The sequence below is a fragment of the Gigantopelta aegis genome, chromosome 3 (genome assembly GCF_016097555.1).
Source record: "Gigantopelta aegis isolate Gae_Host chromosome 3, Gae_host_genome, whole genome shotgun sequence".
NCBI classification, from domain to species: Eukaryota; Metazoa; Mollusca; class Gastropoda; order Neomphalida; family Peltospiridae; genus Gigantopelta; species Gigantopelta aegis.
This window is the reverse complement of record NC_054701.1, coordinates 76,045,880-76,062,853: the sequence shown is the minus strand read 5'-3', so window position 1 is coordinate 76,062,853 and position 16,974 is coordinate 76,045,880. Positions and strand designations below refer to the sequence as shown.

Genomic DNA, 16,974 nt, shown 5'->3' with positions numbered 1-16,974 from the left:
ATTCCAATTTCCAGAATTATGAATTTATTTTAAAACTTATGAGTAAATGAAAATAAAGTTAATGTTCACAGGTAAGTTTCCAATAGATATATAGATCTTTTCCTTTCAGCTCTAGTTATATTAAATCAGTGATGACTGTATCTCCAATAAATGTAAACTTAACTACAGCTTGCAGTTGCTTATAAATATTAGTTTGATAAAGTAAGTTAATTAAATAGATTGTTAATAAAATTTACTTTGAAAATATAAGTTAAAATTATTTCACTGTCAATTTAAATGTACGTAATGCAATAAAATTAGAAAGTTGGACAAGGGAACATGAACTTACACGTTTGGTTTTTCGAGAATGAGTGCTACGTCCATTGACGTCGGCCTTTTATACTTTTTGAGAAAGACCATGTGACGTCATACTTTTTGAGAAAGACAATGTGACGTCATTACAACCAATCAGAAATTACGTTACGCTTTACGAAATAAATATTTCATTTAATAATTACGTTATGCACACAATTGCTCAATAAATAAAGTAATTGATCTTTGGTCCAGCTTCCGTTTGCAACTTACAGTTTGTAACTTACAGTTTGTAAATACACACTCTAGACCCTGAGAAACTTCAACTTTTATAAATACGTCAGTTTAACCCATAGTAAAAGCATTACAAACTTGAAATAATTAATACTGGAAATTACTAAAGTTCATAAAATGAAACTAACATTTCTTAATAGCTTTTTCAGTCTAAAATTAGCGTAAAACAATTTCACAGAAAACGTCTTTAGAATATTTATAAAACCGACATTATTGGCCAGGCACAGACACACGCTATTGTCCGTTGAAAATACATTGGGAATTCAAGCTAATAATACCAACACATTTTAATGTGCATAAACATGAGACTATCACTACACAATTGCTTCTTTTTTTTTTTGGTCTAATTTTAATATAAACTAGTTTTAAAGGGACATTCCTGAGTGTGCTTCAATTTTTAAGATGTTATCGACTAACAGAGAGTTTTTAACGATTGTAATTATATATTGTCACGGGGATCCTATAATACCCGTAACTGAATGAAACACGATTATCCAAATATCACTCCTAACTGTATATCTATTAGATCTCTCTGTATCGGGCAGTATATACCCGCGTGGCTCGTCTCAAGGTATGAACAGAGATAAGATCTTATATAAAGTATATATAATATAGCACGTTTAGTTCACTACAAAACACAACAAACACAAAATACACTTTGGAATCTGTATTAACCTACGCTGACAAATGTACTGCCGCAGTAGTTAATTAACAACAACAAATAATAACAACCCAGAACTGATCACTTAATTAGTTAATCTCTAGGTGTCTAGTTTACACAATATTCTAATCACTTCACCGTGACACAACACCCACGCGTGTGAAAATTGATAAACGCTTCCAAGGGAACTTAATTAATAAAGGAATTACAACTCTATTCCTAACTGGTTAATTTTTAATTAACACTTATCTACTCATTCAGTAACCTTGTAATACAGAATTAATACTGGTACCTATCACAATAAAGACAATAACGTACAGTTTACCTAGGTCCTCTAGGATGACTGGTTAAGCTTTATATATATTAGAACAGTGAGCCTACAGTATACTGCGTCAGATTACCGGCAGCACCGTCTAAATAATATTGGTATAATACAGTATTAAAATATTTAAAGTCACATCAATCACATCAAGGTTATACAACAGAGCAGAAATAATATTTACCAAGTCCGGACGGACAACGTTCCCCCAGGAAGCCTTCCTATGTTTCTCCCTGATATCTCTAAAACCCTAGCTATTTATTATAAAATCCCAGTATCGCCTGGGGGTACATGGCGGCACCGAATACCTACAAGTGATATTTCCACAGCGACCAAGTCGACAATTTTCCTTAAATGGCCAGACTTGCTGACGCCTAGTCGCCAAAATCACGGTTGTAAAAACCGCACTCGCGGAGGTATTACGTAACTACTGGCCACATGGCCTCCGCACCTGGGCTGGGTGTGTATTAGAGAGAGCTCGACGACCGTCTCGCAGAGGTATTACGTAACAAAGTGCCCATCTGGCTTAAATACATATTGGAACTGCACACGGCCCTCTAAAACAATTAATATCGTCACAGGCGAAAACAAAATTAAGAGCATGTTCCGTCTCACACCCCCACCTCAAAAAGGATATTTCCTCTGCTCTAGGAATAGGGAAATATACTACATTTAAACAAAAGGTGCGTTAATCGACGCATCCGGGCATTTATAACACATGTAATAATAAGGTGACTACCAGTAATCACACTGAGTCTCTGAGTCCCTGGTATACAAATAAAATATATAAAAACAAAACAGAAATCAAGAATGTCAACATATTATCATAACGTTCAACTTCAGGACAGGGCATCAGCGATTACATTGGATGTTCCCTTGATATGTTCAATGGTAATTGGGAATTCCTGCAGAAGAAGACTCCACCTCAAAACTCTCTGGTTGGTGGCTTTCAATCTGTGAATGAAGGTAAGCGGATTATGATCCGTAAAGACAACCACTTGATGCACTGCCGATTTCACGTAGATCTGAAAATGCTTCAGAGCTTGTACCATGGCCAAAGCTTCCTTCTCTATAGTGGAATAGTTCACCTGGTGTTTGTCAAACTTTTTGGAGAAGAAACTTACAGGATGGTCCAGTCCAGTTTCGTCTTCCTGGAACAGCACAACTCCAGCTCCCACGTCACTGGCATCCACAGCCAGCTTAAAAGGCATTCGGTAGTCTGGTGCTGCTATCACGGGAGACGAGGAGAGCATTTGCTTGAGACGGTTGAATGACTTCTCGCATTCATCTGACCACTGGAACTTCGTTTCCTTCTTTTTCAGTGTCGCACGTTTTCCAGGTTTTCTCCGATAGGCATGCTGTCGAATCGGTGTAGCGTTGAGTTCCAAGCGCACATCCTGGCTTAAGGTATTGGTAACCGTTGGAAGGTACTGACAAATGGAAACACTGTCTTGTATCAGCGTAGTCAACTTTTCTCGCTAGGGGTTCAAGTCTGCTAGAATCTGGCTGTTGGTTAATTTGATCTCTGCAGTCTTGACGTCATCACAGGAAATTGAGTGACTCTCAATTTGGACCGGTAACTCTGGAACTATCGGCAGTCTGTCAAAATAACCTTTTAGCAAATTGATGTGACAATACCTACTTTTCCTAACCCTATCAGGAGTGTTTATCACATACCCTGTCTCATTAACCTGTTTGTGCACAACAAAGGGGCCGAAATACCTGTTCTGCACAGAAACCCGTTTAATGGGAAGGTACAGCAGCACCTTATCCCCTGGTTTAAATTCCCGACTCCTAGTCTTCCTATCAAACACTGATTTTATTTTGCTCTGAGCATGGCTCATTTGCTTCCTAGCCTTCCTATCTCTAACTCTCTTATTCATTAATACTCCCTTGTCCATATCATACCCTGACATCTGATCCTCCATCTCACCCTCTGTTAACAATGTAGTGCGAGCTGCCAACAATTTTGGATCAGCCCCCTGCTCTAGAATTAACTCTTGTCTATTACAAGGTAAGTCCCCTCTATCAAACACAACTGGTTCATTTACCCTTTGCGGGAGGTCAACAGGTTCCACCACATTTAGTTTGTCAGTTGACTTATCTACCATTTTACTGATAACCTCATCCACTCCAATTTCGTGGCTCACACATGTAGCAGACAAATCACAAATATCCTCTGGGTCTCGTGTTACCCTTCTGGCCATAGCCCTAGTCTTTACACACGCAGGATATCTAATGTCATCAACCGCACTCTCTCCTACTGGTAAAAGGCTGTCTTTAATTAACAATTGGTCACATTTCGGCTGACAACACTGAGTAGTCAAATCATTACTCCTATGTTTTCAACAGGCAAGTCCTTCACAACACCCATAACGACTGGTCCCGTCACAAACTTCGAACACAAGAAAACGTTATGTAACCGGACAACCATTTTTTCTCCAGTAACTGAGGTTAAAGCCAAACTACGTCCTGTATCTGAATTCTCAATACCAGCTAAACACTCCGACGTGATCAGTGACTGACTACACCCGGTATCTCGATAGATTGATATAGCCTTAGGACTCAATTCTTGTTTCACATCACAAACCATACCAGTGGACACATACGGGTTTGCCTTCTCTGCCATGGGACTAATCATTAACTCTCTCGCTAAAGGAGCTGACCTCACTAAACCGACCACGTGCGCATTATCGCGTTTCCTTTTAAAACAGTCCCCGACAAGGTGGTTATCCTTTTTACACTAACTGTAATGTGGACGAAAAGTTCGTGCATTGGCTGATAATGCAGGCTTATCCTAACTTTGCCCACCAGGTACATTCCTTGCCTGACTAGCTGACCAACTAGAAGACTCTCCCCGATAGTTACTTTTCCGGGGAAAACCTGGCTGAAATTTCTTCTTATCACCCTGTTGTAAAGAGCTACCCTGTACTGCCTGAGCTTTGTGTATTAACACGTAATCATCTGCCACTATGCCTGCCTAATCATCTGCCACTATGCCTGCCTCCTCTATCTTTTTGACATCACGATCCTCTAAATGAATACGTAAGCTAACTGGTAATCCATTTTTAATGTCCTGTAAGATCAACAACTCCCGTAACTCGGTATATGACTCTACCTGATGAGACACCACCCATTTATTAAACATCCCTGCCTTCTTAGCCACAAACTCACTATAAGATTGACCCTGCGTTTTTCTCAACTCGTTATACCGTAAACGATAATCCTCAGGTCTTAATTCATACGCCCTCAACACTGCAGCCTTAACTAGGTCGTACTGACTTGCTCGCTCGTCACTCATTGAATTATAAGCTACACTAGCCTTCCCCTTAAACTTAAAGACGGCTAACAATGTCCACTTAGACTGCGGCCAATTTAGCTGCTTAGCGGCCCGTTCAAAAAGTTGGAAGAACATATCTACCTCCTGGTTATCAAATACAGGCACTGATCTATAAGCCTCCGACATGTTAAACCCATTTCCTGCTTCTCGTCTAACTTCTTCAGTATTCAAATTTTAACTCATGTTCCACTTTTAATTTTGCCAACTGGAATTCTCTATCCCTCTCTCTCTCTCTCTCTCTCTCTCTCTCTCTCTCTCTCTCTCTCTCTCTCTCTCTCTCTCTCTCTCTCTCTCTCTCTCTCTATTCTCTCTCTCTATCTAATGCCCGTTCTTCTCTTTCGTACTCAAGCTTTTTAAAAGCTAATTGTTGTTCCACACTTAACTCATTTATCTCTATCTCTGGAACAATCTCACTGTCTTCCATAACAGGCCTATCACCAAAAACTTCCTGGATAATAATTGTTTTTATATCACCTAAGGTTTTAGCTGATGTTAAATCAATTTCTCGCTCACCCGCGATTTCAACTAATTCGGCGTTACGTGCTCGCTTAATCTCCACTACACTGAGCGTAGGCCTATCCAGCAAATTCTTATCCATGTTTAGATATGACGCACTATTTATTAATTAATTTTACAGTGAACAACGTTGCTACTTCTAGTTAATTTGTAAAAATAATTTATAAAGCCCCCATTTACAAACAATACTTTTTTAAATATGCATGTCCCGTTTCAGATCCGGGACGAGCGCCCCAATTTTCAATCCTGTCACGGGGATCCTATAATACCCGTAACTGAATGAAATACGATTATCCAAATATCTCTCCGAACTGTATATCTATTAGATCTCTCTGTATCAGGCAGTATATACCCGCGTGGCTCGTCTCTAGGTATGAACAGAGATAAGATCTTATATAAAGTATATATAATATATCACGTTTAGTTCACTAGAAAACACAATACACTTTGGAATCTGTATTAACCTATGCTGACAAATGTACTGCCGCAGTAGTTAATTAACAACCACAAATAATAACAACCCAGAACTGATCACTTAATCTCTAGGTGTCTAGTTTACACAATATTCTAATCACTTCACCGTGACACAACACCCACACGTGTGATAATTGAGAAACGCTTCCACGGAAACTTAATTAATAAAGGAATTACAACTCTATTCCTAACTGGTTAATTTTTAATTAACCCTTATCTACTCATTCAGTAACCTTGTAATACAGAATTAATACTAGTATCTATCACAATAAAGACAATAACCTACAGTTTACCTAGGTCCTCTAGGATGACTGGTTAAGCTTTATATATATTAGAACAGTGAGCCTACAGTATACTGCGTCAGATTACCGGCAGCACCGTCTAAATAATATTGGTATAATACAGTATTAAAATATATAAAGTCACATCAATCACATCAAGGTTATACAACAGAGCAGAAATAATATTTACCAAGTCCGGACGGACAACGTTCCCCCTGGAAGCCTTTCTATGTTTCTCCCTGATATCTCTAAAACCCTAGCTATTTATTATAAAATCCCAGTATCCCCTGAGGGTACATGGCGGCACCGAATACCTACAAGTGATATTTCCACAGCGACCAAGACGACAATTTTCCTTAGATGGCCAGACTTGCTGACGCCTAGTCGCCAAAATCACGGTTGTAAAAACCGCACTCGCGGAGGTATTACGTAACTACTGGCCACATGGCCTCCGCCTCTGGGCTGGGTGTGTATTAGAGAGAGCTCGACGACAGTCGCGCAGAGGTATTACGTAACAAAGTGCCCATCTGGCTTAAGTGCATATTTGAACTGCACACGGCCCTCTAAAACAATTAATATCGCCACAGGTGAAAACTAAATTAAGAGCATGTTCCGTCACATATATCAAATATATTTTTCTGCATAAAATATTAGTGGCTGTATATTAAATGGGTTTCTGATGGTTCTAATATTTGTACTAGGTTAAATTTCATTTTATTGCCTAAAAAAGATTGTTTCGTACGTAAGAAATTATTTGAAGACAAAATCCAGTTTGGGCTTCTTACAAATATTAAGACGACCAGAAACACATTGAATATACAGACATTGATATTCTAAACAAGAAAATATATTTAATATGTAAGTTTAATCGTAGAAATATTTTATTAGTCAGAAACATCTTACAATCCCTTTAATGTGCATAAACATGAGACTATCACTACACAATTGTTTTTTTGTTTGGGGGGGGGGGGGGGGGCTAATTTCAATATAAAATAGTTTTAAAGGGACATTCCTGAGTTTGCTTCAATTTTTTAAGATGTTATTGACTAACAGAGACTTTTAACGATTGTAATTAGATATCAAATATATTTTTCTGCATAAAATATTAGTGACTGTATATTAAACGTGTTTCTGATCGTTCTAATATTTGTACTAGGTTAAATTTCATTTTATTTCCTAATATATAATCTGTTCGTACGTACAAAATTATTTGAAGACAAAATCCAGTTTGGGCTTCTTACATACATTAAGACGACCAGAAACACATTAAAGATACACACTGATATTCAAGAAAATATATTTAATATCCAAGTTTAATCGTACAAATATTTTATTAGTCGGAAACATCTTACAATGTAGCAAACTCAGGAATGTTTTTTTTTCTTCAAATAATTTCGTACGTAGGAAATAAAACGAAATTATTTGAAGACAAAATCCAGTTTGGTCTTCTTACAAATATTAAGACGGCCAGAAACATATTGAATTTACAGATACTGATATTCTAAAAAAAAAAAAAAAAAAAAAATTAATATGTAAGTTTAATCGTAGAAATATTTTATTTATTAGTCGGAAACATCTTACAATGCAGCAAACTGGAATGTCAATTTAAACTTTGAAAATCAATGTCAAGTTTCTTCTTTCTTTTTTTTCCCTTTTTTTTGGAAGAGAATATATGTGATTTAGTTATTACGAAGCATCAAGAGCCGGTGGTTTTTTAACGAGTTTAGGGGCGGGATTTAACTCAGTCTGTTGAGGTGCTTTTGTCGCAGGATCGATCCACTTCGATGGATCCATTAAACAGGTTTTTTTCTCGTTCCAACGAATGCACCACAATTGGTCAAAGGCCGTGGTATGTGCTTTTAATTTGTTTAAATGCACAATGTATTATACTTTACAATGCGACATTTAAAGCGATGCCACCTGGTACCAGAATAGCCGATTACATAACAATCGATGTAATGGTAATGTTTCTCGTTACAATCTGCTATTCTCATATCGTGTTGCGTTACCTTTAGGTTGCCATATTTTGGTTAAATGAAGAGAAAATATGTTTTATTTCGTAACAGAAATATAATAATCTTCTAAATTTCATCCCGAATTAATTTTAAATGTTTTGTTTTTTCTTAAAAAACATTTTGATTTGTAAACAAAGTTTAAAAAAAATACTTACCTTGATTTTTGTATTATACTTTACTTTTCCCCACAGCTCTTTACACTTGTTTTACATCATTACGTTTATATATACATGTATGTTATAATATATAAAATGGAAATTACCATATTCATGTAAATACCTGTTTGACACACAGTAGTCGATGTGTATTTCTGTGCTGGGGTGTCGTTAAACACCCATTAATTCTACGTCTAGCTTTAAAATGACTATCCTGAGTTTTTGGCTATTGTTAGATGATGTTGACCAACAGAGACATTTTAACAGCTGTTAGTACATATTAAATATATATTTCTAAATACAATATTAGTGGTTGTATTGGAAAGATGAATAGTTAACACCTTTCTGGTCGTCCTAGTGTGTGTACTAGGACAAACTTAAATTGTCCTAATGTATATTGTTTTCGTACATACGAAATTATTGGGATACTAAATCCAGTTTGAGCTGCTTACAAATATTAGGATGATCAGAAACACACTGAATATACAGACACTGATATTCTAAACAAGAAAACATAATTAAAATGTAATGCTAGTCGTTACCAAATTTTTTTTTTTCGAAAACATTTTACAATGCAGCAAACTCATGATAGTTCCTTTAATTGTTAATTCTAAAACCATGTTTCATCGATTTTTATCAAGTTTTAATACGACATAATTTACTATAACAATAACGTTAATTATAAAGCTCCTCTCATTTCATTGCATTATTCAGCACATTCAGAGTAGCATTATTTACAATAATTAATATCTGTAACATATGTGGAAGTAATATGGCGATTGTTCATAGACATTGTTCACTTGAATTATTTACATTTTGTTTCACATAATTGGACATAACAACCGATTTGATAGTTTTGTTACATTACACTATTCAAATGCTTTCTCTTTTCCTTCATTTTGTTGTCAGTGGACGCACAACCACAACCATCTCGGTTACAGGTATGTTATAGATACCGGATTCTAAGATTAAAGCTGTGTTCAAACATATACATCGCTATTGGTCCGATCATGCGGCATTATACTGCAGATGTACTGAAATGAGATCCGACAGTCGGACGTAGTGTTCACATGTGTACGAGTATAAATGCAATACACGTATGGCAATAAGTGTTCTAAAGGAAGAAGTAAACTTTATTTTGCATAACACCACCACTAGAGCACATTGGTTTATTAATCATCGATTGGATGTCAACCATTTGGTAATGTTGATATATAGTCTAAGACAGAACACCTGCTAAAGTGTTTCTATTAGTAGTATGGGCTCTTTTATAAGCACCATCCAACAGACAGGATACACTCACCGCGGCCTTTCATGCACCAGTCGTGGTGCACTGGCGAGAACAGAAATAGTCCAATAGGCCCACCAATAAACTTTAACTTTTTTCCAAACAAAACTAGCATGGGAAGTTATTTTTGTCAACTTTCGGCATGCGGATACGAGTTCAATCGCTACACGGAGCGATCGGAATTATCATACCGTATCGGGACATTTGTGAACACATGCATTGCAAACAATAGTTAGCGATTTTTGCCGTATCCGTGTGTATGTGTGAACACAGCTTTAGATATATTCTTACAATGACTTCCCACAATGGTTTAAAGGGACATTCCAGAGTTTTCTGCAATTTTGAAGATGTTATTGACAAATAGAGACTTTTTAACGATTGTAATTACATGGCCTCAGACCACAATTAATTTCGCTATATGTTTCTATGTAGCCTTAGTGGCTATAACATTTTTATTAATATCAGCAGGCCCGTGAAGTTTTGTATGTACCTTTGCCTGCATGGGGGACACATACCCTGAAAAGGACAACCCCTGTTGTCCAGCTCTTTCTCCCAGCATATTGGTTTAAACAGACACACCCTCTAAACCAGGCCGGAGTACACCCATTTTACACAAAAAGCACTACTTTTGCATGGGCCGCAATTACCACAAACAAGTCTTCAATGTCAACAAGTTACACATGTTTACAAACTACATGCTATCCCCTGTCACTTCAGTCAAACAGTTGCCACTTCATAGCTGTCTGCCATGAAATAATCACAGTCAAACAGCAGACTACTTGCGCGGTCAAATTTCCGGATTTTGGACAACCAAATGGGAAGATAACTGTAATCTGAGGCCACATATCAAATATATTTTCCTGCATAACGTATTAGTGGCTATATATTAAACGTGTTCCTGATCGTTCTATTTATACTAGCGTAAATTTCATTTTATTATAAATAAAAGTGCTATTTGTGTGCGCCTGTGTGTGTCTGTGTGGTGTGTGTGTTGATGTGCATATGTCTGTGTTTGTGTGTGTGCGTGGTGTGTGTGTGTCTTTGTGTTTGTTTGGTTTGTTTATACATACAGACATATAGGTTATACATATTCAAATATGAATATTATTATTATTTACTTGGTCTATTGCCCTAGCTGTGTCTCGTGTTGTTTTTTCTTCTGTGGTCGTTTTCAATCTCTTCCTGCTCTAGAATATGCAATCAATGTGAACTTATTTACGTCATCAATATTCTTTATGTGTTTATATGTATATGATGGTTTTATGTTCAACATCATTTGTAAGATAATAACTCAGGATCCCATCCCTAATATTATTGATATTTCTGGCACAATACAAATACGTTTTAATTCCTACATGTTTGATATAATATGTTATCATTTCCGTCTATCAGTAAGTGGGTAGTGGTTGAAACTATCTGCAAAAAGGTGGGAGTTGAAATTATCAGAAAACGTGTTGTGGTCGAAACTATCAGCAAACGTGTAGTGATCGAACTATCAGCAAAAGTGTAGTAATCGAAACTATCAGCAAACGTGTTGTGTTTGAAATAATCAGCAAAATGATAGTGGTCGAAACTGTCAACAAAAGGATAGTGGTCGAAACTATTAGCAAAATGCAGTGGTCGAAACTGTCAACAAAAGGATAGATAACTGAGCAATGCGATGAACTTGTTGGTTGTTGTTAAGAATAGCCTAGGTCCACGAGGCAATGCGGTAATTTTCACCCCTCTACCGCTCAGTGTTATTAGGACCCTACCGGTCCAACCGGAGATGATTATAAATTAGTTTTTGTCTGTCTGCCCACATATAATCTTTTTCAGACTTTTATTATGGCAATATCGCAAGATAGTGAGCTGACATGTTCTGTATAATTTTATCATGTAGAATTACATATCGAGTTTGAATTTCGTGGGAATTTGTCAATTTGTTTTAGTTATGACACTTGAACGTAGGGAGATACGAATTTGTTTAGGCCACGTAAAGGACAAGTATTGCTTTAGAGGTAATCTTGGAATAGAGAGGTTTTGCATTTTGTTACGACTACTCACAATGGGACGAATTTACAAAGGCTACATGTGGATGTTGGTAATTTTTGGCATGTTTCCATCAGAGAACTGTTCTAGCACGCCTGTCGTATGCAAAAATCTCCTGCTTCGTCAGAGAGAGGTCTGTCCATGACAGGGGTGATAACTACATACATTTACAATGCTTAAACACCTGCGTCTAAGAAAACAGGCTTCGTAAATTCACCCAAATTATGATTCTGTGTGCAGAGCCGGTTTATCCCAGCAGAACATGTAGCACGTGCTACGGGCCCGCGCTTCAGGGGGCCCCGCGGTGATGTGTACATTTATATTCCACAGGTCATTTTTCCCATCTTCACGAGTGGGTTGCAAAATATATATCCTGGAAAGAGGTTCCTGCTGTTATTTGTGCTACAGGCCCTGTGGATACTTAAACCGGCTCTGCCTGTAGGAATACTAATCGTTTAGCTAGTTTTTGCAGATCGGCATTGCTAGTGACTAGTCTACATGAGCCTCCAGACATCGTTTCAACGTAGGCGGGAACTGCCGAAGTCAAGCAACGAACGGGACCGATCGACGTTTTATTAACTTCAGTGAGTAATCCGAAAGCCATGTCCGTGCCTTCGTTATTGTCTTTTGTTAGATTTTGACGACTTACCCTATTGATTGGCAATGATAGATAATCAGTCTTGCTATATGAAAGTGCTTCCAGTACTTGGAAAAACATTTATAAATTTCGGGTCAAATACAGATTGACGCAATATCCGTTATCTTACAGTTCGTAGCAGCAATAGAAAATGTGTCATGCTGGCAATAAGATGATAGTTCATGGATTACGGAAATCTTCACATAAACGTATTAGTTTTCGTTATAGCTTTTATTATCATTTGCTTACCAAAACGAACGATCTGTTAAGATCTTTAATGTTTTACCGACAGTAAATGCAATTGAGCAAACACATGAATCAATCACTGTGCTATACACTAAATGGAAAATTTAGTTCATCATGTTTTTTATATTTGGTTGCGTCTTTTCTTTGTTACCAAGCTGAAAGGTTAATCAACCTTTCGCTATGTAGTATTTTGTACTTCGTCCGTCTCTTGTGGGCACACCCTTAGATATTGTTCATGGATCTGTTCAATGAAGACAATGAACGTTTGGTAGTTCTGATACGTAGTCATCAGAGGAAACCTGCTATATTTTTTCTAATGCAGCAAGGGATATTTTATATGTACTTTCCCACAGACTTGAAAGCACATACCACGGTCTTTGTCCAGTTTGAACGAACCCCCCCCCCCCCCCCCCCCACACACCACCAGTCAGTTGAATGGATCCACCTAAGTGGTTCAATCCTGCGATGCAAGCACCTTAAAGGGACATACCCTAGTTCTTAAACACTAAGACATACTTTTCACTATTACAGCCGTTTTTGATAATAGAAATCATACTTTACTCACATTTGTTGTTCAGCGTATCCATTACCGTACATTCGAAGTGTTTTTGGTCATCCTGGTGTTTTTAATATCACAAAATGCATTTCTCATATTATTAAAAATGCACGTCCGTCTGAGAAGTAACAACTATGGTGTCGAGTTTTAGTCTATTTTTAGATAGTATTTCACCATTTCAAAGTCACAGACTTCGCTCAGTTGTAAATTTATCCAAATCTGTTACAGTTTTGTAGATTAACTAAACGTCGTGTTAATTTTCACGGGTTGAAACTAGGGTCTGTCCCTTCAAGCGAGCACTCAACAGAGTGAGTTACCCCCCCCCCCCCCCCCCCCCCCCCCCCCCCCCCCCGCTTCCTCCAAAACTGATCAAATTGTTTAACTTGTCCGTCGTAAAGTTTAATGAACGAACTTTTACCGTAACGTCTATAGCCTAATTCTAGCATCGTTGTGGTTCATCATTTAAGGGACATTCCTGAGTTTGATGTAATTTTTAAGATGTTATCCACTAACAGAGATCTTTTAACGATTGCAATTACATATCAAATATATCTTTCTGCATAAAATATTAGTGGCTGTAAATTAAACGTGTTTCTGATCGTTCTAATATTTGTACTAGGTTAAATTTAATTTTATTTCCTAAAATATAATTTTTTCGTACGTACGAATTATTTGAAGACAAAATCCAGTTTGGGCTTCTTACAAATATTAAGACGACCAGAAACACATTGAATATACAGACACTGATATTCTAAACGAGAAAATATATTTAATATGTAAGTTTAATCGTAGAAATATTTTATTAGTCGGAAACATCTTACAATAGAGGAAACTCGGGAATGTCCCTTTAAGTTTTCCATTTACCTTAGTTTGACACTCAATAGCCGGTTTATTTTTCGTGCTGGGGAGTCGTCAAACATCTGTTCTATCCTATCCTATTCTATTCTATTCTATTCTATTCTACTCAATTTTATTCTATTCCTAGCATCGTTACCTTTTATTTACGCACTAAAACATAGGATTACTTTTCAGTATATACAAATACTAGTATCGATAAATCGTCTCTCCCCAGAGAGTTGGTTGGAGTTACTTCCCTTGAAAGACAAATGCCATTATTTCTATAGTTCCAATGTGCGAAATCAATTCCTATTTGCCGACAATGTTAACGTTTAGCAATAAAACAGTGGGTTTTTTTTTACCTTACCAAGGCAATGCACACTAATTAAAAATAGTAGAACCTAGTTTGCAATCTACCTGCACGAAATTGTGGAGGGGGAGGGGTCATATACCATTTAAGAAATTTGATGAAGGCTTTATTACCAACCCTCATTTTTGCTGACAAATCGCAGTTCTATTTTTTTTTTTATTACTATTATTATTTATTATTATTATTATATTTATTATTATTATTATTATTATTATTATTATTATGGGTTGTTTTTTTGGGGTTTTTTTTTTTTTGGGGGGGGGGGGGGGGGGGTCCCTGCCCTGGTTTAAATCTCTACATACTGCATAATGACTGTAGACTAAATAAAAGTGCTTTTTATTTATTTATTGGCAATGATTAATAGTATTTGCAACAATTTACAATCAATGTCAATTATTGCTACCTTTCATTTCAACTTATTTTTGTACTTGTATCCAATTAAGGTTTAAGCACGCTGTCCTGGGTACACACCTAAGTTATCTGGGCTATCTGTCCTGGGCCCAAATTTTCGAAGCAATCTTAGCCTCAGAAATCGTAATATCATCGTAAACTATGACGCCACTATGGCCTCTGCCGTAGTGACGTGACAATCTACGATAATTTTACGATTTCGTAGCGCTAAGATCACTGTATGGGAGCGACACCGGATATTGGTACTAAGTGAAGCGATAGAAATGTGTGAGAAGGCTACACTTGAGGCAAGATTTATGAAAATTACTACATTTATAAGTAACACACATGAACCAGATTTTACACATTCATTTGTAACATTTTCAGCCATAACCAAACCTAAAGGTATATTGATTCAGTTGGATATTTTTGAAAACGCTCATTAAACATATCATCTCGTACCGGCAAACTGTTGCGTTTATCAACTTCATGTGCAGTAAAAACAGTTTCTAGTGACTTAGATTCTACTTATTATGTCATTTCTGTTTTATTATTTTTTACTATTAACCTAAATGTGCATTTATTTTAGTCTCATTTTCAATCAACGTCAAAATCGCAAAACAAAAAATATGTCAAAGGTGTACGGCGGCTGGTATATTATAAAAAAAAAATATGTGTACGGCATATTGGTATGATTGTGTACGGCATACTGACAACGAAAGACCGCTAAAACATGATTATAATACCGTGTAGCTTCTCATTTATTGATTCGAAAATATGGATCCATGAGGGTGTAGTGGTCTTACACCTACCTACTGAGTCGTTAAAAACTCGCTCCGTGTCGGAGCCGGTAACCGGCTGCAAACCCTAAACCACGACATCACCGAGGCCGAAGTTATTACTACCAATCAGAAACACAACTGCTTTTACTGCGTAAATATTTCTCGGAATTTTCTTCTTTTGATAAATAGTCCGCATTGTTTATGACATATCTATTTGTCCGTAAACCGCATGCGTATACGTATAAGTAATCCATAATGTATAGAGTGACCGGCCTCGGTGGCGTCGTGGTTAAGCGATCGGACATAAGACTGGTAGCAACAGGGTTCGCAGCCCGATACCGGCTCCCACCCAGAGCGAGTTTTAACGACTCAACGAGTAGGTGTGAAACCACTACACCCTCTTCTCTTTCACTAACCACTAAACCCACTGTCCTAGACAGACATCCCAGATAGCACAAAAATCAGTTGAAATGATATGAAATAGGAGTGATCTGATACGCACACGCGTATGGAGGACCCATACCATGGAATTTACTGAGCCCCTTTTGCATAGAAAGTCATTGATGCGGATTGCGAATTATGTATACGGACAAATGGAATTTGCGCTTTAGTAGTAGCATACACAATGGTCAAGAAAAGGACGAGAACATTCCTGAGGCTAACCTTGGACGTAAAGTAATGTGACATTTAGCCCGATTATATCAAACTTGCAACTGAGCGTGAAATAGTACTTCTCCCTTCCTAGAATTATTTTGTAAAGGTAGAAAATACAAAGAAAATTTAGCGTCACGTTAGATAGCTGTAACCGGCGCCTTGCAACAAAGCAAGTACCAGTTGTGTCTGCTAGGTATCTGTGTAGCTAGAGTCATGCCGACGTTGAGAAACTGCAGCAGTAGTTATGCAGTTGACACGTATTCTTTTGATCTCCATAGAAGTACCAGACATCGACTAGATACACATGTGAAAACGATAACCAAATGTCAAGGCATGTCCACCAAGAGACCAATTAACTAAATAAAGAATAATTTTATCACTTAGTTGTGTTTGTCTGTGACAGGAATTGTTGGTAACAAGAGTAATCTTCGTTGTGTGGTAGATCTAGATTTAAAGGGACATTCCTGAGTTTGCTGCAATGTTTAAGATGTTATCGACTAACAGAGGCTTTCTAACGATTGTAATTACATATCAAATAAATTGTTCTGCATAAAATATTAGTGGCTGTATATTAAACGTGTTTCTGATCGTTCTAATATTTGTACTAGGTTAAATTTCATTTTATTTCCTAAAATATATTTTTTTCGTACGTACGAAATTATTTGAAGACAAAATCCAGTTTGGGCTTCTTACAAATATTAAGACGACCAGAAACATTTTGAATATACAGACACTGCTATTGTAAACAAGAAAATATATTTAATATGTAAGTTTAATCATAGAAATATTTTATTAGTCGGAAACATCTTACAATGCAGCAAACTCAGGAATGTCCCT

At 37.0% G+C, this 16,974-nt stretch overlaps 1 long non-coding RNA gene across 1 annotated transcript in view; it reads left to right on the top strand.

Moving 5' to 3' along the window:
- The first annotated feature begins 12,018 nt into the window (after positions 1-12,018).
- LOC121392655 overlaps positions 12,019-16,974 on the top strand; it is a 35,208-nt gene continuing 30,252 nt past the window's right edge. The window contains exon 1 of the long non-coding RNA XR_005960527.1: positions 12,019-12,249. This is a non-coding gene — a long non-coding RNA (uncharacterized LOC121392655). The remainder of the gene's footprint in view (positions 12,250-16,974) is intronic.